The sequence below is a fragment of the Euleptes europaea genome, chromosome 19 (assembly GCF_029931775.1).
Source record: "Euleptes europaea isolate rEulEur1 chromosome 19, rEulEur1.hap1, whole genome shotgun sequence".
NCBI classification, from domain to species: domain Eukaryota; kingdom Metazoa; phylum Chordata; class Lepidosauria; order Squamata; family Sphaerodactylidae; genus Euleptes; species Euleptes europaea.
In genome coordinates this window covers 30,730,124-30,753,511 of record NC_079330.1, presented here as the reverse complement: position 1 = coordinate 30,753,511, position 23,388 = coordinate 30,730,124, and the positions used below count along the sequence as shown (strand labels likewise).

The 23,388-nt window shown below is 46.7% G+C and overlaps 1 protein-coding gene and 1 non-coding gene across 2 annotated transcripts in view; both read left to right on the top strand.

The window, feature by feature from the left end:
- BCAS3 (BCAS3 microtubule associated cell migration factor) overlaps positions 1-23,388 on the top strand; it is a 698,169-nt gene that overhangs the window by 669,118 nt on the left and 5,663 nt on the right. The window lies entirely within an intron of this gene.
- On the top strand, positions 20,777-20,851 carry TRNAP-GGG (transfer RNA proline (anticodon GGG)). Its single transcript has one exon. It is a non-coding gene; the product is annotated as a tRNA-Pro (tRNA).

The following is a 23,388-nucleotide window of genomic DNA, read 5'->3' as shown; positions in this document are numbered from 1 at the left end:
CTGTTGAAGGCTAAAACATGCACGGTTTGAGAAGGGAACTGTGTTTTGCTGGAGTCCTTGCTGCGTTTTTCTGCTTGGTGTGGAGACGACAAGAGCCGGGCTAAAAATACTTCAAAAGGGGAGAGAATCCAACTCTCATTTTATAAAGCTCTACATCTCGTGGCATTTCCAAAACTAGAATGCTTTGGGCCATATTCCCAGCACAAACTGAAAGTACGCTGAAGCTGCACTTCTGGCTCCTGTGGACACCCCTAAACAACCTTCCGGGAGTTTGGTGCTTTAATGTGTATATGTGCTGAGAACGTATTGTTGCCTTGCACACCCCGTTTCCAAAAGATGTAGTGGTGACCAATGGCTTTTTAAAAAGAGGTTGAGGAGGCCTCTTTTTCCCATAATTAAGGGGTGGAGATGAACTTGAAATCCTTAACGCCACGATTTAAAATGGCTTCCGTACAGAAGACTAAGAGATCTGGTTGCACAATGTCCTCCATTCATACAACTGCTTGTTGCCAGAATAGTACCAGCAGGGCATAGTGGTAATGAGTGGTGGACTCTAATCTGAAGAACCAGGTTTGATTCCCCACTCCTGTGCTTGAGCGGTGGACTCTAATCTAGTGAACTGGGTTGGTTTCCCCACTCCTACAAATGACGCCTGCTGGGTGACCTTGGGCCCGTCACAGTTCTCTCCAAACTCTCTCAGCCCCACCTACCTCAAAAGGTGTCTGTTGTAGGGAGGCGAAGGGAAGGTGATTGTAAGCTGGTTTGAGACTCCTTAAAGGTAGAGAAAGTCAGCATATAAAAACCAAGTCTTCTCCTTCTTCTTCTTCTTGAGTGATCTCTTGTAGCTGTTATCTTCCAGCCCATATCCAGCTGGCTGTATGCATGTACCATCATTAGGATTACCAGGTCCCTCCTCTGCTCTGGTGGGAGGCTATGGGGCTGTGGGTGCAATTGTGCACGCTTGTGCGCGCGCGTACCAACACATACAAGCGGCACTTCCAGTTTACAACCGGAAGTGCCGCCTCACGAGGGGCCTTTTCCTCTTAGTTTGAGTGGTAAAGCAGCCCTTTACCACTCAAATGAAGAGGAAAGGGCCCCTTGTAAACCGGAAGTGCCACGCGCACGCACCAGTGTGCACGTGCACGTTTACTCACCGACCTTCAGGTGGTCAGCGGGCAGAGGGGTGAATTGCCGGGGGGTTGCCTGCCACCTCCAAGCACCTGGCCACCCTAACCATCATGTATAAGATGTGATGCTTCTCTCTCATTCTCTTTTTCTTTTAAACATTTGCAGTAGAATGCCCAAAGGGTTAATTCTGCGCATGCTGGCTTCTGATGCAGCTAGTTGAGTTCATGTGTGTCGTTTGGTTTTGGGATGTCATCGTTTGCCCTTCGCAGTGGCTGCCGATGGCTGCATGTACACACCGGGCCCTGGCTGAGGACTGAGGCATGGGATGCACAGGAATTCTGAGTGCTTTCCCTATGGCACACGCTTCCTGATGCTCCATAGTTGTAAGCATTGTGCAGTATGCTTTGGATGGTGCCTTAAAAAGTTCACCGCCTAGTAAAATACCCGTCAAACACACAAAATGGCGTCGGTGGGATTCTTTTCTAATCCTGCAACCAGCACCGTTGAGGGTTCCCCCCTCCATCCAAAGAAGTTTCTAAGATGGTTATGATTCATTCTCTCTCTCTCCCTCTCTCTCTCTCTCTCTCTCTGTGTGTGTGTGTTTGTGTGTTTTAAAGTCAGATTTGGGATTCTGTTTTTCAGAGCAGGGAGGTCACAGGGTCCTAATGCATTTAGCATTGACTGCCCTCTCTTGTACTGCTTCTATTAGTCGGTAATTTGATTTGTACCTTTTCATTTGCCGTCCCTGCTGGAGCTCGGAGCTGGCCCTGCATCTAATTGGTGCTGTCTCTATTTTAGCCTCATTAAATTAGCCCTGACTCCTGGCCACTTGGTGTCTGCGCTTGTCTGTCCATTTATACAACCTAATGTAACACAAAATTCATTACTGATCACATTACTTTCAACTCTGAAGCCAGCCTTGTGATAAACATTTTCTTAACCCTTTTCGAGCCAGGGCCTGGAGGAAACAGAGTGCCCTTTCCCGAGGACGGGGCTGGCGAGGAGGAAAATCAATAAGGATGATAAAGCAAAGTGGAATCCCATTTCTAGATTTGTCATTAAAGAGAACCGGCGAGGTTAGGAGGGCCTTTATGCTCGCATCGATGGCTGACGGAGCCGGGGCTCTGGCAGCCGAGCACATGGGAGCTGAGGAGGGGAAAGGGTTTGGAACAGGGGTAGAAAAGAGCAAGAGTCCGGTAGCACCTTAAAGATTAACAAAATTTCTGGCAGGGTGTGAACTTTCATGAATCACAGCTCACTTCTTCAGAACAGGTTTGCCAGTGAGCTTCAGAAACTGCCTTAGTCCAGCTCAGGCCCTGAGTCCATCTAGTTCAGGCTGGCCCACTCTGACTGGCAGGGAGTCTCTGGGGTCTCTAGCAGAAGGTCTTTCCCATCACCTGTAACTGGAGATGCCAAAGATTAAATGGGAGACCTTTGGCGTGCAAAGCATGTGCTCCATCTAAAAAGGAGGGCAAACATACAAGAGCCCTGCTGGGTTAGGCCAGTGAGGGTCCATCTAGTCCAGCATCCTGTCTCACACAGTGGCCAGCCGGTTATTCTGGAGGGCTAACAAAAGGACATAGAGGCCTCTATTCCCTGTTGTTAGCCCTCCAGAATAACCGGCTGGCCACTGTGTGAGACAGGATGCTGGACTAGATGGACCCTCTTAGCACTGGTATTCAAAAGTTTATTGCCTCTGTTCGTAGGAGGAGAAGAAGAGTTGGTTTTTATAAGCCGGCTTTCTCTACCATGTAAGGAAGAATCAAACCGGCTTACAATCACCTGCCATTCCCTTCCCCACAACAGACACCCTGTGAGGTAGGTGAGGCTGAGAGAGCTCTAAGAGAGCTGTGACTAGCCCAAGGTCACCCAGCTGGCTTCGTGTGCAGGAGTAGGGAAACCTACCTGGTTCACCAGATTAGTGTCAGCCGCTCATATGGAGGAGTGGGGAATCAAGCCTTGTTCTCCAGATCAGATAGGGTTGCCAGGTCCTTCTTCACTGCCGGCAGGAGGTTTTTGGGGTTGGAGCCTGAGGAGGACGGGGTTTGGGGAAGGGAGGGACTTCAATGCCATAGAGTCCAATTGCCAAAGCAGCCATTTTCTCCAGGTGAACTGATCTCTATCAGCTGGAGAGTAATTGTAATAGTAGAAGATCTCCAGCTACTACCTGGAGGTTGGCAACCCTAAGATCAGAGTCCACCACTCCAAACCACTGCTCTTAACCACTATACTACGCTGGCTCATAAAGGTTCCTATTAGTCACCATGGCTAGTAGCCACTGACGGACCTGTCCTCAACGAATTTATCTCATCCCCTTTTAAAGCCATGTATGCTTCAGGCCGAGAACCAGCGTGGTATAGTGGTTAAGGTGTCAGACTAGGATATGGGAAACCCAGGTTCGAATCCCTACTCATGCCATGGAAGCTTGCTGGGTGACCTTGGGCCAGTCCCACACTCAGCCCTGACCCTGCCTATTATTTGGATGGGAGACCTTCTAGGACAGGGGTGGGGAACGTCAGGCCTGGGGGCCGTATAAGGCCCGCAAAATCATTTGGTCTGGCCCTTTGTGGGTCTTGGCAGATCTCTAGCTCAGAAGGATTGAAGACTGGCAATCCACTCAAAAGCGAGTCGTTCTATGTGGCAGACACTCGGAGCCATCTCTGGTTGTGCCTCTTGGCTAAATGTTTGACCAAATATAGCAGGCTAATTTTTAAGTTGATAATTTTGTATGGCCCGCGAATGATGTTATAAATATCCAAATGGCCCTTGCCTGAAAAAAGGTTCCCCAGCCCTGTTCTAGGAATACCAGGGGTGTGACTCGGAGGCCAGCAATGGCAAAACACCTTCCAACATCCCTTGCCTTGAAAACCCTGTGGGTCGCCATAAATCAGCCATAAGTTCCACTATTTTAGGAGAGGGAGAAAAGGTTCCCTCTGTCTACTCTCTCTACCCCATGCATAATTTCATAAACCTGTACCCTGCCCCCCCAGTCATCTCTTTGCTAAACCGAAGTCCCAAACTCTTCAGCCTCTCCTCTTAGGAAAGATGTTCCAGTCCCTTAATCGTCTTGGTTGGCCTCTTCTGTCCTTTTCCCAGCTATGCAGTGTCCTTTTAGAGATAGAGATCCTGTGACCCAAAGTGAACACAGTATGCAAGAGGGTCAGCCTTGCAGGCCAGGGCCTGAGCCAACAAATCAAGCCAGAAGAGAGCTGCACAAGGGTATGAGCCAGTGGGGAGACCGAGACCACTTGAGCTCGTCTGGGGAACCATGCCAGGGAGGCTATAGCCCAAGCAAAGACCCAGACCCAAGCATCACTAGACAGGCCTGCTCCAGAGGAAGCAATGAAGTTTTACCATAGAGTTCCCTAGAACTACCTATGTCACTTCCTTTTTTCCCCATAAGTGACATGAACACATAAAGCTGCCTTCTACTGAATCAGACCCTTGGTCCATCAAAGTCAGTATTGTCTACTGAGAGCGGCAGCGGATCTCCAGGGTCTCGGGCGGAGGTCTTTCACATCACCTACTTGCCTAGTCCCCCCCCCTTTTTTTTTTTGCCTAGTCCCTTTAACTGGAGATGCCAAGGATTGAACCTGGGACCTTCTGCAGACCAAGCAGATGCTCTACCACTGAGCCATGGCCCCTCCCCAACCAGCGTCATGCCTCACCCATATCTCCGCCCACAGCTCAAAGGCCAAACTGCCAGTCCTGTGGCTGCGCCTCTTGCTGCCACAGAGGACTGGATGCCACTTCTGCATCCTGACCTGGAAAACACTCAGTGATGCGCAGAAGACAGATTCTGAAGGATCATGAAAACCGCGGTCTTTCTGAGCCCCTGAGATTTGAGTAAAAGCTGTTCACCAAGATGGCTAGATGAAGCATCTAGGCTAAGAGGCACTCTACCTTCAATTAACAATTGCTGAGAGATCAATGATGAGAAAGGAAGGATATTGTCTTAGAACTGTGCTTGGGGATTTCCCAGAAGTATGTGGCTGGTCATTTAGGGAAAACAAGATGCTGGACGAGATGGAGCTGCGGTCTTATGCAGCAAGATTCTTTTCATTAGCAATGATAGTGAAGAATGTAAACATTCATGTTCAGAGGCAGCCTATCTCTGGATACCAGTTTTGGAGGGGTAAGCAGTGGGAGAGGGCTGCTTGTGAGCTTCCTGGAGGGCTCCGGCTGATACTGCCAGAAACAGGATGCTGAACTAGATAGACCGTTGATTGAATCCATCCAGGGTGCTTCCTTGTTGCTAAGCATGACTTAGAAGCACTGGGGTGTCACCTGCCCTGCCTGGGCCATTGGGTGCAAAGAGTATCCCTTGGTAGGTAGAGCCAGTCTCCCTCCAGCTTCTTCCTGGTCTCCTCCAGTTCCGGATTCAGAACCCTAAGGCTATTTATGCATGGCTGTTTCCTCGCGGTCACCCCGCCAACTATTTGGGGGCTTTGCTTTGATTATGCTTGCATTTTCTGACTGTCAGAGGTCACTGTCCCTGCGTGTTTAACCAGCATCCAGAAAACGCGCTGAAAACGTGCGGAGATGTGCGGGGAGAACGAGGCGACCTCTGACAGTCAGAAAATGCAAGCATAATGAGAGCAAAGCCCCAAAGCAGTTGACAGGGTGTCCGCGAGGAAACAGCCGTGCATTAATGGCCATAGTGAGCATTCATCCTGCCTTGGCTTCCTGTTGGTTCATGCTAGGACCAGCCCCCGTTATTTCCCCCTCACCCTGACTTCTTCTCTCCCCAAACCCATTAGTTAAGATTCCAATCGGATCAGGATCTTTTGGACTTGGTGTTGTTTTTTCCCCATCCAGACTCAAAAGGAGGTTGCTCTCCATTAAAAAGATTCCAAAGCACATTATCATCCCGTTTCCCACACCTCCCCCTCTTGCTCACATGTGGAGGAGTGTGAGGCACAACAGACTTTTCTTCATTAACATTTATGGAAAAAATGTCGCTATCAGACCTGCAAAGAGCAAAAGCCCCCTTTTATTGAATTCTTCTGCTGTGTTACGGCGGCTAATTACATTCTGCGTCTCAAACGCAAACCAGATGACTCCGAGGACGCTCTGGCGAGCCTCCTGCAAGTGAGAATTTATCTGACGATCTGGGTAAACAGTGTCTCATCATTTAACAGTTATTACAAATAATGGCTTTCTAAGCACTTTGCTGGGAGAGATCACGGCGGCTCTGTGGCTCTGCGGCGGCAGCGGGGAGGAGGGAAGGTGCGGTGATGACTTGCAGGCCTCCAGGTTCAAAGGCAAGACATCCGGAGTCGGTTTCAGGGTGTGTGCTGGTGTGTGTGTCTCCCATCCAGTCCTGTCCAGTCCAGCATGGTGTAGTGGTTAAGACTGGTGGTTTGGAACAGTGGACTCTGATCTGGAGAGCCGGGTTTCATTCCCCACTCCTCCACATGAGCGGCGGAGGCTTATCAAGTGAACTGGTATTTGTTTCCCCACTCCTCCACACGAAGCCAGCTGGGTGACCTTGGGCTAGTCACAGCTCTCTTAGAGATCTCTCAGCCCCACCTACCTCACAGGGTGTCTGTTGTGTGGAGGGGAAGGGAAGGAGATTGTAAGCCGATTTGAGTCTCCCTTAAGTGGTAGAGAAAGTCGGCATATAAAAACTAACTCTTCTTCTTCCTGGTTAGAACCAATGCATCAAGGTGTCCATCCTGAGGCCCACCTAGTTTGGAAAAGAGCAGAGAAGATGGGATGCGTACTGTAGTGGTTAGAGTATAGGGTTGCTAACCTCCAGGTTGATAATTGCACACATTTTATATGGGAGACATTTACAGCCAGCATAACTGGAGACAATCTTGCTAGATGTTTGTATAATTGGTAATATATTATACAACCAATAAACATGCCTGGTCTGAATATATTGTCTGTATATGTATGTGTGTATATATATATATACATATATATAATTTTTATCTTGACATAGCGCTTTAAATAAATTATATTTTCATTAAATATTTTATTGATCCCACCCAACCTTGGGTACCCCAGCTTCTGTTTTCTAGGTTGGGTTTCATTCCCCTCTTTTTTCTTCTCTTTGAGGGTTTTCCTCCTCCAGCCCTGCCATTCAAAACAGTTGCATTTCCTGCAGAATGTGAGTCGAAGGAGACTGATGCTAGGCCCTGAGCAGAAACTCAGCCCAAAATCATTTCAGTTGGTTTGAAATCTCGTGGGATGAGAGTCCGGTCTTTTTTTTCCTTCAGGAATCCACTTTTGTAGTTTGGTGGGCTGTAGTTTGCAAACGAGATTTTTAATGGTTACCCCTATTAGTTAGGTCTGTGGTCCTGGACAGTTTGAAATGAATCTGATAGCAGAACTGTGGGATGCGGAGAAAGGAATTCCTTGGTTTTCCATTAACCCTTCGAAACTTTCACATAGAGCAATTTTTCTCATCTGTGTGTGGTTCAGCCGTTCACCTGACAGCACAGAGCATGAAATGATCGGTCATCATTTCAAAAGGTGTGCTGTAACGGTGAATTTTTGTTTGTTCGACTACCATGTTGGGAGCTGTTGTACAAGTCGCACAGAACGTGGTGGTGGAACTTTGGACTTATTCTTGCTGGTCAGCAGTAGTATTTTTTAAAATGCTCCTCTGCATGTAGGAGTTAGAAAAAAGACACCTTACCTGCACACAGAAATGCAGCTTATCAGGGAGAAAAGTTTAGTATAGCCCTCTCTCAGTGCATTAGGTTACTACTTGCAAGGAGCTTTTTAGGCTGAAGAGCTTTCAGAGACATGACACATCTAAATCTAAGAAACGTCTCAGAGGGTAGCCGCGTTGGTCTGCAATAGAACAGCTAGATTTAAGTCTAGTAGCACCTTAGAACATAAGAACACAAGAAAAGCCCTGCTGGATCAGACCAAGGCCCATCAAGTCCAGCAGTCTGTTCACACAGTGGCCAACCAGGTGCCTCTCGGAAGCCCCCAAGCAAGACGACTGCAGCACCATCCCATCCTGCCTGTCTTCCACAGCACCCAAAATAATAGGCCTGCTCCTCTGATCCTGAAGAGAATAGGTATGCATCATGACTAGTAGTATCCATTTTTACTAGTAGCTATGAATAGCCCTCCATGAACATGTCCACTCCCCTCTTAAAGCCTTCCAAGGTGGCAGCCATCACCACATCCTGGGGCAGGAAGTTCCACCATTTAACTATGTGTTGTGTGAAGAAATACTTCCTTTTATCAGTTTTGAATCTCTCACCAGCTTCAGCAGATTACCCTGCGTTCTGGTATTATGAGAGAGGGAGAAAAGCTTTTCCCTGTCCACTCTCTCCATGTGTGTGTGTTAAGTGCCGTCAAGTCGCTTCCGACTCATGGCGACCCTATGAATGAAAGTCCTCCAAAATGTCCTATCTTTGACAGCCTTGCTCAGATCTTGCAAATTGAGGGCTGTGGCTTCCTTTATTGAGTCAATCCATCTCTTGTTGGGCCTTCCTCTTTTCCTGCTGCCCTCAACTTTTCCTATCATACCATGCATAATTTCATAGATATCTATCATGTCTCCCCTTAACCACCTTCTTTCCAAACTAAACAGCCCTAAGTGTTTTAACCGCTCCTCATAGGGCAGTTGTTCTAGCCCCCTGTTCATTTTGGTTGCTCTTTTCTGCACCTTCTCAAACTCTGCAATATCATTTTTTAGGTGTGTTGACCAGAACTGTACACCTTAGAGACCAAGAAGATTTTGGGGGTATACCGCATTGACTCTCGAAAGTTTATACCCCCAAAATCTTGTTGGTCTCTTATGTGCTACTGGACTAGGATCTAAGAAAAGTCTGGGCCTAAGAAAAGCATGGCTGTTGGACCCTGCCACTTGCAAGCTGTTAGCATTCTTGAGAGCTGTGTTGTTCTCTGTACCTTGTACAACTCATGTGTTGTCAAAAGGAGATGTTTGTTAAAGGACCCAGTAACCCAAACCACTTCAGAAGGGGGCGGGGGTGATCAAGTCTTAGACATGAAAGACACAGCTGAAGGTTTGAGGTTAAGGCATGTCTGAAATCCCTCATTCAGCATATCAGCAAAATGATGTCCAGACTATGAGATAATTGCCAGATTTATGAAGACAGTGTCGTGCAAAATAGGTTTTCCGAAGTCAGTTTTCTTCCCAGGGCGGTGGGGTTGATGTTCCCTGCTCGCAAACTCTTGACTTCAAGATCTTGGTTTATTGCTCATTAACAAAGCCATAAGCAACTACATAAACAAATATGCATAAACTTATAAAATACCTAAAATTCATAAACAGAATGCATAAAATACATATAATAAAATTATACAAGTTCAACAATACCCCTTGGAGCGAAATGCCTATATCATTTAGCAGGACAGTTTTAAAGCCATTACTTGTGTTAAGTATTTTGTCACCTGATAAATTTTCTCGGTATCTATCTCTAGATCTGATAAGAGAAAAGGGGCGATCCAGAGTTCTAAAGGAAGATTATACTTTGTTAGAATGGGTATGATCCACCTGGTTCTCTCCTTATTCCAATTCTTACAAAAAAATAGATTCCCTAGGGTTTCAATTTCACCAACTCCGTAGTCACACAGGCACTCGCTGAATGAGTTTGGAGGACTGTTCGTGCTCGCAAGGGATCGAGTCTTGCCAGGTATAAAAAAAACTCTGACTGTTGTCTCTCTCTTCTTTTTATTATCGTGGTGGCAGCCATGACTGTAACATTTGCTGGCAATCTTGCTTACCTACACACCATCTGATGGCCCCGCACATTGAGCGGCTGTTGTAGGAGAAGGCCGGGATAATTATTATCCGATCAGCTGACAGCCTGATACTGAGCCTGATACAGTCTGTGCTGCCCTTAGGGTTGCCAACCTCCAGGTGGGGCCTGAAGATCTCATGGAATTACAATCTCCAGACTACAGAGATCAGTTTCCCTAGAGTTTTAGAGGGTGGTTTCTATGCTATACTGTAGATTATAGGTGAAATCCTTCCCCAAAGACTCCCCTCCATAGACACTACTTTGAAATCTCCAAGAATTTCCCAGGCTGCCCACTAGACTATGAGGTTCCCTGGTCAAACCTAGCTAATCCTGATCTGGTTGGTTCCGACATAGGGTGAAACCATGGTTCATTTTAACTATGGTTAGTCGGCAGGTGAACTTTCAAATGTATTTACTTTGTTTATGATTTGCCTTCCTCACTGAAAATTAAGGCAGATGACATTTGTTTAAAAAATGCAATAAAAACACGATCATGCATACAATAAACAATGCAGTACAACTGCCTATAGAAATTCACAGGCATTGCAACTGCAACCATATCACCTTTCTAAAAATGGCCCCCCAAACAATTTTGTTTTGCACATTCCGTGAAAAGATAAAGGTTTGGGAGCCGTGCTGTCCTCCTCAGGCAAGTCGCTCCACCAAGTGAGTGGTCATGGTTTCCCCTGCCTCCCCCACAGAGACCCAGTTGGTCTGCCAGGCCCTACTGTGGAAAGGGCAGTGCCAAAGAGGAAGCCGGGATCCTTCAGACTGACCGTGGTTAATAAATGAACTTCAAGTTACGCTTTCAGATCCTGACTTGACATATCTTAAGCAGCCATAGTTAGTGGAGTGGCCTGCATTCAGATAGAATCATAGAATCATAGAGTTGGAAGGGACCACCAGGGTCATCAAGTCCAGCCCCCTGCACAAAGCAGGAAATTTACAACTACCTCCCCCCCACACCTAGTGACCAAAAGATGGCCAAAATGCCCTCCCTCTCATCATCTGCCTAAGGTCACAGAATCAGCATTGCTGACAGATGGCCATCTAACCTCTTCTTAAAAGCCTTCAGGGAAGGAGAGCTTACCACCTCCCGAGGAAGCCTGTTCCACTGAGGAACCTCTCTAACTGTTAGAAAATTCTTCCTAATGTCTAGATGGAAACTCTTTTGATTTAATTTCAACCCGTTGGTTCTGGTCCGACCTTCTTGGGCAACAGAAAACAACTCGGCACCATCCTCAATATGACAGCCCCTCAAGTACTTGCACATGGTTATCATATTCCCTCTCAGTCTTCTCCTCTCCAGGCTAAACATACCCAGCTCCTTCAACCTTTCCTCATAGGACTTGGTCTCCAGACCCCTCACCATCTTTGTTGCCCTCCTCTGGACATGTTCCAGCTTGTCTACATTTTTCTTAAATTGTGGTGCCCAAAACTGATCACAGTACTCTAGTTGTGGTCTAACCAGAGCGGAGTAAAGCGATACCATCACTTCGTGTGATCTGGACACTATACTTCTGTTGATGCAGCCCAAGACCGCATTTGCCTTTTTAGCTACCGCATCACACTGCTGACTCATGTTCAGTGTTTGGTCTACTAAGACCCCAAGATCCTTTTCACACACGCTACTGCTCAGACAAGTCTCCCCCATCCTATAATTATGCATTTGATTTTTCCTACCTAGATGATGAAGAAAGAGAGTTGGTTTCAATATGTCTACTTCCTCTACCACTTAAGGCAGAATCAAACCAGTTTACAATCACCTTCCCTTCCCCTCCCCACAACAGAAACTCTGTGAGGTAGGTGGGGCTGAGAGAGCTCTATCAGAGCTGTGACTAGCCCAGGGTCACCCAGCTGGCTTCACATGTAGGAGTGGGGAAACAAACCCAGTTCACCAGGTTAGCCTCCGCCACTCATGTGGAGGAGTGGGGAATCAAACCCGGTTCTCCAGATCAGAATCCACCGCTCCAAACCACCGCTCTTAACCACTACACTACTCTGGATGAGCATACTAACCATGGTTGCTTTAATTAAACCATGGTTTTGTGTGACTTTTTTGTGCACATTTTAAAAATTGTATGTGTGTGTATATGTATACACACACATATATGTAAACACAAAGTAGAAAAATAAGAATACAGAATAGAAAAAATAGATTAAAACAGTCCAATCTTACAATCATTACAATCATTATATTTAAATAAAAACTGGTATTATGAATAAAAAATACACAGTAATGCAACATTACATATTAATAGTCATAACAGTCTTATTGTAAAACATAATTTTTATATGACAGTTATAAAATACTGTTTTTAAATTAAACTGGTTTTGTGTGACATTGATAGGGTGCTATGGTTACCCTACAGAGAGCAGCCTACGTCTGGATCTGGAACTAACTCCCTTCCCAAATCATGCAGCGATGTAAACTCTGCAAATGGATTATGGTCCTATATAGAGTCTCTTCTTTATCTGGTGTACTTTTAACCTTCTAGAAATTGTGCCGAGTCAAACCGGGCAGGGTTCCAATAGGACCGCGACTGAAGCCGTGTCCTACCAAGTTTTCTGTGGTCTGTAAAGCAAAGATCTTACAAAAGAAAACTCAGCATTATCTATTCTTGTAAAACAAAGCCAAAAATAAAAACATTAAAATAGAACAGCCCAAGAACAGCAGTGGAAACAATTAAGCTGTCGTAGGAAAATGCTGTTTCAGTCTCCGTGGCAGTGGATAAGGATCTACCAGCATGCTCATATGGCTTTCTTGCTTCTCAGTGCATGATGCATTTATCATAGTGGGCTATTAAGAACATAAGAAAGGCCACTCTGGATCAGATCAAGTACAGCAGTCTGTTTGCACAGAGGCCAACCAGGTGCCTCTGCAGCAGCATTATCTTTCCTGTGTTCCAAAGTACCTAATATAATAGGCATGCTCCTCTGATCCTGAAGAGAATAGGTATGCATCATGACTAGTATCCATTTTTACTAGTAGCCATGAATAGCCCTTTCCCCCATGAACATGTCCACTCCCCTCTTAAAGCCTTCCAAGTTGGCAGCCATCGCCACATCCTGGGGCAGGGAGTTCCACCATTTAACTATGTGTTGTGTGAATACTTTCTTTTTATCTGTTTTGAATCTCTCACCCTCCAGCTTCAGCAGATGACCCTGCATTCTAGTATTATGAGAGAGGGAGAAAAGCTTCTCCCTGTCTACTCTCTCTATAGCATGCATAATTTTATAAACCTCTATCATATCTCCCCTTAACCTCCTTCTCTCCAAGCTAAACAGCCCTAAATGTTTTAACTGTTCCTCATAGGGCAGTTGCTCTAATCTCCTGATCATTTTGGTTGCTCTTTTCTGCACCTTCTCAAGCTCTGCAATATCCTTTTTTAGGTGTGGTGACCAGAACTGTACACAGTATTCCAAGTGTGGTCTCACCATAGATTTGTACAAGGGCAGTATGATAGCAGCAGTTTTATTCTCTATTCCTTGTCTAATTATGGCCACAGGTGGAATGTGCCATGCTAGGGGAGGTTTTACTCTGCTGAGAATAAGTGCCAAACCTCGCTTTCACATTTCCGGGGGGAGTTTATATGTATTCCTCAACTCTGCATTGTGTAAATAAATGCAGAATATGACACCATGTGCAGAATGCAATGGATGGTTTTGCCTAGTGCTTCACACTTGCTTGCCTCACGAGGTTGTTGTGAGGATAAGCCCAGTGTTCCCTGCCAGAAGGAGCAGGGGTGAAAGGAAGCCAGCTGGAGCCAGGACAGAGTACCACTAAGAAAATGGTTGAAGCACTGCCTCTAGGGTTGCCAGGTCCCTCTTTGGCACGGGAGGGAGGTTTTTGGGGTGGAGACTGAGGAGGGCGAGGTTTGGGGAGGGGAGGGACTTCAATGCCATAGAGTCCAATTGCCAAAGCGGCCATTTTCTCCAGGTGAACTGATCTCTATCGGCTGGAGATCAGTCGTAATAGCAGGATATCTCCAGCTAGTACCTGGAAGTTGGCAACCCTAACTGCCTCCCACCTTCTGCTTGGAGCCCCCAGGCAGGGCTGGCTTGATCACAAGGCAAACTTAGACAACCGTCTAGGGCGCCAGGTTTTGGGGGGTGTCGTACAGGTGAGAGGAACCTCGTCTTTCCTTTGTGCCTTTCTCCTGGAGGCCGAAGGGAAGCTGCTGTCCACTAGCCACCCTTCTTTGCCTTCTTCCTCCTCGCCCTGCCAAAGCATCAGCTGTCTCTGCCAACTCCATTGCCACCACCTAAAAGCCCAGGTGGGAGAACCGAGCAGGGTTTCTCACTTTGCTCTCTACTGACTGCTCGGTGCGTGTGCGTGCCAAAGTCATAGTTTCCTGAGAGCACCAAGAAATCTTGGGACGGCCCTGGCCCCCTGGGAGAGATGGTCCCACTGTGGCATAGTGGTTAAGAGCCATGGACTCTAATCTGGTGAACCGGGATGGTTTCCCCACTCCTCCACATGAGCGACAAACTCTAATCTGGAAAACCGGGTTTGATTCCCTGCTTCTTCACATGAAGCCAGCTGGGTGACCTTGGGCTAGTCACAGTTCTCTCTGAACTCTTTCAGCCCCACCTACCTCACAGGGTGTCTGTTGTGGGGAGGGGAAGGTGATTGTAAGCCAGTTTGGTTCTCCTTAAAAGGTAGAGATAGTCAGCATATAAAACCCAATTCTACTTCTTCTTCTACCTGCAAGAAATATAAGTTACGTTCACTCCTGGGAGAAAGGTTGGGATTAGGGTGGCCAACCTCCAGGTAGTAGCTGGAGATCTCCTGCTGTTATAACTGACCGCCAGCCGATAGAGATTAGTTCACCTGGAGAAAATGGCCGCTTTGGCAATTGGACTCTCTGGCATTGAAGTCCCTCTCCTCCCAAAAACCCCACCCACCTCAGGCTGTGCCTCTAAAACCTCCCGCCGGTAGCGAAGAGGGACCTGGCAACCCTAGCTGGGATAAAAGACCTCACTTGCTATTTCCCCACTTCTACCACCATCAGAAACCTGGGTCCTTTGGTGAAAAGAAAGTCAATTGATGAATTCAAGTTAAAATGGCAACCACTTTATGATAAATACACATGTCGTTAGGATAATTTAATTCTTGTGGCAGTCAGAAATATTAAATGCTTATAATGTAATTAATATTAGAAGTAGGCGATGTCAGTTTAACCAATACAGAATATATATATATATATATATATATATATATATATATATATATATATATATGACATTTTTAAGATAACAACATTATACAATAAGCAACCTAAATTAGTACTTGTTATAATAGATAATAACGGACAAAACCAGCTTGGCAGTTATAGTATTTAGTAGTTGAATGTTGAAATTTCAGGGGCGCCAAGATATACAGTTATCTATATATAGAAACTTGGGCACAGATATGTCTGTCATTTATGATTTCCCCCCAATTTTTTTCTTTTCTTCTCATTTGTCTTTTTCTGTATCCCCATATATTAAAAAATATTTTTTAAAAATTAATTAAAAAAAAGAAACCCGGGTCGCTTAAAAAAACACACACACTTGCAGTGTGTATCTCTGAATCATTCGGCAGAGAGATACAAAAAGGAAGGGGAACCTTGGTTGGATTTCAAGAACTTGGTGCTGTGAAAAGTGACTGACGTGTGAAAAAGAGACGACAATGAGTCCTTTTTTGCGAGCGTTCTCCCGTTCAGTCTGGGGTCACTCCTTCGGCGAGCTGGGCGCTTGAGCCTAACGCGTCCTGACAGCTCGAGATGATGAAGAAGAATTCCCGGATCCGGAGCTGCGGCCTCTTGCTTCCCCGCTGCCCCATCAACGCGTCGGCCCACCAGTCATTGTATCATTGCGCCTGGCCGGTATCTCTGCAGGAATTTGTGCAAATCTCACTGGGGAGAGGGATGGATCCATCCTTGCAGCAAATCCTTCCCTCTCCCTCCCCACCCCCCTTTTCCCCATGAAGGATATTTTGAAACTTCTGCCTAACGGCCCCTTCTATAAAGGAAAGGAAAAATCATTAGCAGGAATAATGCACCAGAGAGGAGATTCCACAGTTTGGAGAGAGCCATGACACAGAGAGAGAGACAGCAAGCATACGCAGAGCAAAAAAACAGTATAATTTATGAGTGTTCCAGGCAACAGAGGGCTATATAGATTTTCTAGCAGGCCCTGGATTAATGTCCCGTATAAAAATGGTTTCACGTTTAGCCAGCCAGGCAGGGGCTTCCTCTCTTTCAAGAATTCCCTGTCATCTTTTGACAACTCCTGGGGCTCTTCTTTCGTCTTGATCAGACAAACGGCCTGACTTGGCCCTGACGACGGATGCAGCCTGACTTTCCTCCCTGTGCCTCGAAGACCATAAAATCGAAAGGGGAGTGACGATTTGTCTTGCCCAGCTGTTCTCGAGCTTTCTGGCCCAGCGGCTTCCTCTCGTTGAAGAAATGGATTGTCCACGTTTTTGCAAATGGGTCACGCCGGAAGATTCGGTTGGGAACGCTCAGTCTCAGGCCTCAGCAGAAAATGGGGAGGCTGGGACCTTGATGGGGGAACTTGTCATTGGAAGAGTTGGGGCGATGCCCTGGACAGCATCCGCTGAGGTCCAAGAGACCTCTTCATGCACAGAAGGGAATTAAAGGAGTACAACGTCAGCCTCTCCTATTGGCAGACAGTGTGAAGCTTTTGAATAGTTGGTGCCTGGTATAAATATTAGGAAGTTGGCTTTCTGTCTTTGTCTGGCCAACAGAGGAGTAACAGCTGCCTGCTGCATCCCCAGACCCAGCAACTGGTTGAAGACACCTTAGCCTGGGTAACATTTGTACCTGATGGGTTTCAGATAGGGCTGTCCATAGGATTGCCAAGTCTCAAGAGGAAGTTGGTTTTTATACCCCAGTTTTCTCTACCTTTTAAGGAGACTCAAACCATCTTACAATTGCCTTCCCTTCCAATCCCAACAACAGACACCTTGTGAGGTAGGTGGAGCTGAGAGAGTTCAGAGAGAACTGTGACTGGCCCAAGGTCACCCAGCTGGCTTCATGTGAAGGAGTGGGGAAACCAACCCGGTTCACCAGATTAGAGTCTGCCGCTCATGTGGAGGAGTGGGAAATCAAACCCAGTTCTCTAGATTAGAGTCTACCGCACTTAACCACTACACCATGCTGGCTCAGACAGTGTACAATCTGGAGAACCATCTGGTGGGTTGAGGCAGAACGTGTTTCTTTCAGATGGCACGAGTGGAGCCTGTTAAAGTTCACACACTCAAAACCACGTTGTCCACTTGGACAATGGCCTGCCCCTTGCTTCTGGTAGCTCACTGTGAAATTTCACCCCTCCACTGGAGTCCCTGAGAAGAAGGCTTAAGTCCTGAGATTTCAGAGTCAAACCTTGAGATTGAGCCACCGTAGCTACCTGTGGTTCCAGCAGTGCTTAAGGAGCCAAGATCCAAAGAACAATTATGTTGTTGAGTTCCATGTGCCCCCTAACCTTGCTCAAAGATTCTAGACTCAGAAGGTCTGAGCCGTGTTGGTTTCCTTCAACGACAAGTCAATTCACGAGGTAGATCTCCAGTTTCTGAACCTAAAGCGAAAAGACAACATCACCTTCCTGTCCCAAGCACTGTTATTCTCCCTTTCCACTGTCATTCATGTATGGTTGATCATCTCTACTCATGGTGGGGAGAATGTGTCTCCAAGATAAGATGGCACTTCCCAGCCCAGAGAGATCCTTGTAGGAAATCTGTGTGAAGGGCTCATACCAGCCTCCATTTTGGGAGTGCTTCCTTTCCAGGAACTCCCCAGTTCCTCTGACCAGACCTGCTTTCTCTATCTACATTCCTGCAGCAGATCTGCCTCAGCTTCAAAACTCCTCCCTCTGTGTTCTTTTCTTGTTCCCTCAGTATAGTTAGAAAGTACCAGATGAATTAGTGTTGTATTTATTTGAATGCAGGATCTCCCTGGTTTATGTGGCACTTCCTGACCTTCCCTCACTTGACCCTTATGCCCGCACCCCACAATATGGTGATGGTAAGTCTGACTTACCTCACAGGGCTGTTGTAACAATTGGTGGTGGAAAAGGCCATCAGGTCGCAGCCCACTTATGGACAGCAGGGTTGTCAAGGCAAGAAACAAACAGAGGTGGCCTGCCTCTGTGTCGGGACTTCCTTGGTGGTCTCCCATCCAAGTACCTACCATGGCCCACCCTGCTTAGCTTCCAAGATCTGAAGAGACTGGGCTAGCCTGGGCCATCCAGGTCAGGCCTTTGTAACTATTATACCAAGATAGTGGGGGTTACCGCACTTGTATTCCCAGCGATGTATTAAGAGTTTGAAAACGTTATAAAAAATACTGTTCGCACTTTCTATGGGGGTTACCGCACTTTGTATTCCCAGCGATGTATTAAGAGTTTGAAAATGTTGTAAAAAACATCGCTTTAAAAGGGTTTTTGGATACCACGGCTTATAAATGGTTGAAAGACGTCTTCACAGCTAAAGGGGCCAAACAAAGTACGGACAAAATATTGTCGAAGGCTTTCACGGTCAGAGTTCATTGGTTCTTGTAGGTTATCCGGGCTGTGAGACCGTGGTCTTGGTATTTTCTTTCCTAACGTTTCGCCAGCAGCTGTGGCAGGCATCTTCAGAGGAGTAACACTGAAGGACACTGAAGAGACACGGTCCTTCAGTGTTACTCCTCTGAAGATGCCTGCCACAGCTGCTGGCGAAACGTCAGGAAAGAAAATACCAAGACCACGGTCTCACAGCCCGGATAACCTACAAGAAACAAAGTGCGAACAGTATTTTTATAACGTTTTCAAACTCTTAATACGTCAGTGGGAATACATAGAAAGTGCGAACAGTATTTTTTATAATGTTTTCAAACTCTTAATACATTGCTGGGAATACAAGTGCGGTAACCCCCAGAGTATTCCCACCGATGTATTAAGAGTTTGAAAACGTTATAAAAAATACTGTTCCCACTTTGTTTGGCCCCTTTAGCTGTGAAGGCGTCTTCCAACCATTTATAAGCCGTGGTAGCCAAAAACCCTTTTAAAGCGATGTTTTTAATAACATTTTCAAACTCTTACTACATCGCTGGGAATACAAAGTGCGGTAACCCCCAATGTCTGTGAAGTGCTTCTAGTGTTTAGAAGCACTACGTTAACACTTAAGTTGTTGTTATTTTCCTGAATTAGGCCCTAATAGTTGTTTTCAGACATGGCATAATACAAGACAACAGGAAACACGATTTCTGCTTCGTATTCTCCATGCTTCCCTTAAAATAGGCGAGGAGTGCCTCGCCTGTGTGCCTCCTTAGGACAGGAAATGAAAAGGAAAAGGTGAGAAACAGAAGTGTGAACCACTCATATCCCCCCACCCCAGCTTATGTTGCATCCAAAGACCTTCTCCGGTCTTGTGGCAGGAGCTCTGGTTGCAGGACCGGGAGAGCCCATCTTGAAATGCTCCCCGGCATAAGAAAAAGAACTTCCCTGCAAATGGAAAAATAACATAGCTGGCGAAAGTGGGGGCTAGGAGTTAGAGCTGGCCAACCAGAGATGTTTGGCTTGACTGCTCCCACGAGGATTGGGGGATCCCCCCCGAAATGTGCTCCGCTTCCTCCAGCTTCCCTGGGGGAGTGGCCCTTGGAAGAAATATTGTGGGGAGGACCCTTCTGAGCTACATAAATCCCCATCTCTTCTCCAGGACAGCTTGCGTAGGCATACAAGGGGAATTGCTGGAGGGCATCTTGCCCAGTCCCCTCCCAAAAAACTTGTGTGGGGGACTATTCACCACAAATATCTCCCATGCTCCCACCTCATTCTACTGATTCAGCTTTGTATCAAAAGAAAACAGGTTCCGCTCCTCACTTGGTCAACCTCCCTGGGCCATTCACTGCTTCTCCGCTTAATCTACCTCACAGGATTGTTGTACGGATAAAACCGGGAAGGGGGCCCCTGAATATCACCCAGAGCACCTGGGAAGAACAACAAAATGCTAAGTCAGTGACAAGATCTATTCAAACCAGTAACGATTTCCATCTTCTGAGCAACTGCTTCTGATTCTTTTAGTCATTTTTTGTTTCTTCAATTCTGCCCCCCCCAAATGAACACAGCCCTCTATTTATCCACAGAACAGGCACCGCCGCCACCGTCGGTTCCAAACACAGCGACCCCCAAGCGCCTCTCCCCAAAGCGAGTGGGAGCACCCCGTGGGTCGAGAAGGTAATTCCCGCACAAACCCCCAGCCCGCCTGCCTCTTGCATTTGAGGCCCCCATCAAGGTTTAGGTAAGTAGTGCTGCCCTCCTCTCAAAGGCAGCACAGAAGAAACACAGGTAGGGATTGCCATGCCCAGAATGACACTGTGGGGCTTTTCATCCGCAAGATCTCTCCCTCCGGGTTCTGAGGATTCTAGGGTCTTTTGGCACTCCACTTCTCGCATGCGTGTAGGGCCAGACCGGATCCAGGACACATGTCTGCCTGGTTCACAGGTCGAAGTCCAACATGCAGTGTGGCATGTTGGTATCTCGCGCTTCATGGGGAGAAATCTCCAGCTCTTTTCCAGCTCCGCATGCTTAGGGATATCTGTCTACCTACCTGTCTAGATGGTTCCTGCCATTCTGTCATACTCTAGCGTCACTTAGGTACAGAGTGCAGAATGGGGCTATACAGGCAAAATGGCGGAGTTATGCAAATGAAAGCCAACTCATTGGCTGGGCTCACCATCATCCCTAAACCCCTCATGGGGATGGCACACACCTCACAGATCAGGCCTGCTTGTGCCGGGAAATTTGGTAGTTCACTAGACTATACCAATTCAGACTGCAAGTGGAGCATGACGGCCAGGCTGGTGTAGTGATTTGTGTGTCTGACTAGGATCTGGGAAACACCAGTTCAAATTCCCACTCTGCCACGGGGAGGGACTGTTGCTCAGTGGTAGAGCATCTGCTTGGGATGCAGAAGGTCCTGGGTTCAATCCCCGGCATCTCCAGTTAAAGGGACCAGGCAAGTGGGTGATGTGAAAGACCCCTGCCTGAGACCCTGGAGAGCCGCTGCCGGTCTGAGTAAACAATACTAACTTTGATGGACCAAGGGTCTGGTTCAGTATAAGGCAGCTTCATATGTTCATATGAGCTTCCACAGCATGGCTGGGTGACTTGGGGCCAGTCACTCTTTCTCAGCCTAATTTGTTACCCTAAGTAATCGGTCCTCATCCTTAGTTGGGAGAATTAGATGGAGACAGAGAGCGGGGGGTGGGGGTTCGATAATTTTGCCAAAAGCAAAATTCAAAGCAAACTCCGAGGTTCTTCCTCAGGGAGCACTTGAGGAATTTGGAAGGAAACCAAAATAAGTTTCAATAAGACAGGCTACGGATCTTGGGGGAATTTCACAGCTTCCTAAAATCTGTCATTCCTCTTTTGCTAGATTCAAGTCCAGTAGCGCCTTAGAGAACAACAAGATTTTCAGGGGGTTAGCTTTTGAGAGTCAACGCTTCCTTCGTCAGATATACAGTTGCCAGCTCCGGGTTGGGAAATACATGGAGATGTTGGGGGTGGAGACTGAGGAGGGCAGGGTTTGGGGAGGGGAGGGACTTCAGTAGGGTATAATGCCATAGAGTCCAATTGCCAAAGTGGCCATTTTCTCTAAGTGAACTGATCTCTGTTGCCTGGAGATCAGTTGTAATCTCAGGAGATCTCCAGCTACCACCTGGAGGTTGGCAACCCTTTTACTCTCAAAAGTTCATACCCTGAAAATCTTCTTCGTCTCTGAGATGCTACTGGACTCCAACCTAGCTGTTCAATTGCAGACCAACACGACTACCCTTTGAAACTTCTCTTTTACTGTATCTATGGCTGTATACTTCTTTCCCTGAGGATTACCTGGAAACATCGACAAGGGATGTTTTCCTGGGCCGAGCTGGGCGTAACACCAGGTCTAGTGCCTGCTTTCAAAATGGAGACGGTGCCAACTGCTCAAAACAGGCTACCTGGCGTGGGAGACTCTGAGTCGGTGCGCTCGTGGTGTGATTCTTAATCATTCTTGCTTCGGAAGCAGGGGTGGCAGCCCCTGCTCCCAAGCTGCGCTTTCTCAAGCCCGCATGCTTTGCCATGGGGTTCCATAATGGTTACTAACAGCTCTGAGTATTGATCTACTTGGTCCAAAAATAGTCCTAAAAATCTTGCTGCCTAAAAAAAAACATGCAAGGAGATAGGTCAAAGGAGGTTATAAGCTCAGCATCTCTCTGGCAAGCCAGGCAGATGCTACTGAACCGAGACAGAGACTGGTGGATTTGCAAGTAAAGGTTCTCTGTGTGGTCTTCAGGCTCATAAATTTCTCTGATCCCCCCCCCCCAAAAAACCCTGTTGTTTATTTGAGTTCAAACTACATAGAGATAGGGCCAGCATTAGCATACCCTGAGGTGGGGCATCTGCCATAGCCCAGGGTTTTTGGCAAGGCCTGCCCTTTGCCACCAGTGGGAGGTTTTTGGGGCGGAACCTGAGGAGGGCAGGGTTTGGGAAGGGGAGGGACTTCAATGCCATAGAGTCCAACTGCCAAAGCAGCCATTTTCTCCAGGTGAACTGATCTCTATCAGCTGGAGAGCAGTCGTAATAGCAGTCGTAATAGCTGGTACCTGGAGGTTGATGATGATGATAATAAAGAAACAGTGCAGGCTTAACTATATCAAATACATCTATTCAATTTACTACAAGGTGCAACATGACAACATACAGTGCTTAACAATACAAGTGCTTACAAAAATTATATATACAAATTTATACAGCAGCAGTCAACAATATGACCGATTCTATGTATAAGGCACAATGGCTGTCTCGAACGAGATCTAAAAAGGTCCAATTCAAATGGAAACTCTGTAAGCCAGCGTCTGAAGAATCAAATTCACTGCTCCAATAATGCTTGTAAACCAGTGAAAGAAGAGGGAGGAAACGCTATTCCGGATACTCGTAGCGCTTTCACCATACGCTTGGCTTCATCAGCCTCAATGTTAGAGGTTAAAGCCCATAAGTTTGTAATCTTTCCAGGAGGTTCTTTAAGTTCAATCCAAAATTTTTGGTATTAATTTTTATTTGGTTTTTAATTTTTAGTTTTGATTTTATAGCTCCCACAAAGAATGGGTTGCTAGGGTTGGCAACCCTAGTAGACAAAAACATTCTGGGCTGGAAGGATTACCTCGACTGTCTCTCTTCTCGGTGTAGCCCCCTGTGAGTCAGGGTCCCGGGGATCCCAAATGTTCTTATTAAAGATTTGGGGAAGATCCCCTGACAGGTCTCTCTCGAGCTTGTCTGCTCTGACCTTGCAAACAAGGATTAGAGAGAGCACCAGGGTTACGCCACCAAGCCTCTGCTGAAATCTCTACAGGCCAGAGCTCTCTTTACCCCCCTGGCAACCTCATCTTTGTTGATCTTCTTGAATCAACAGCATTCCCACCCACCCCCCAAAAATGTAAACCTGTTTCTTTTTTAAAGTGGAAATACCACATTGAAAAATCAATGGAGAAAGAAAGAAAGA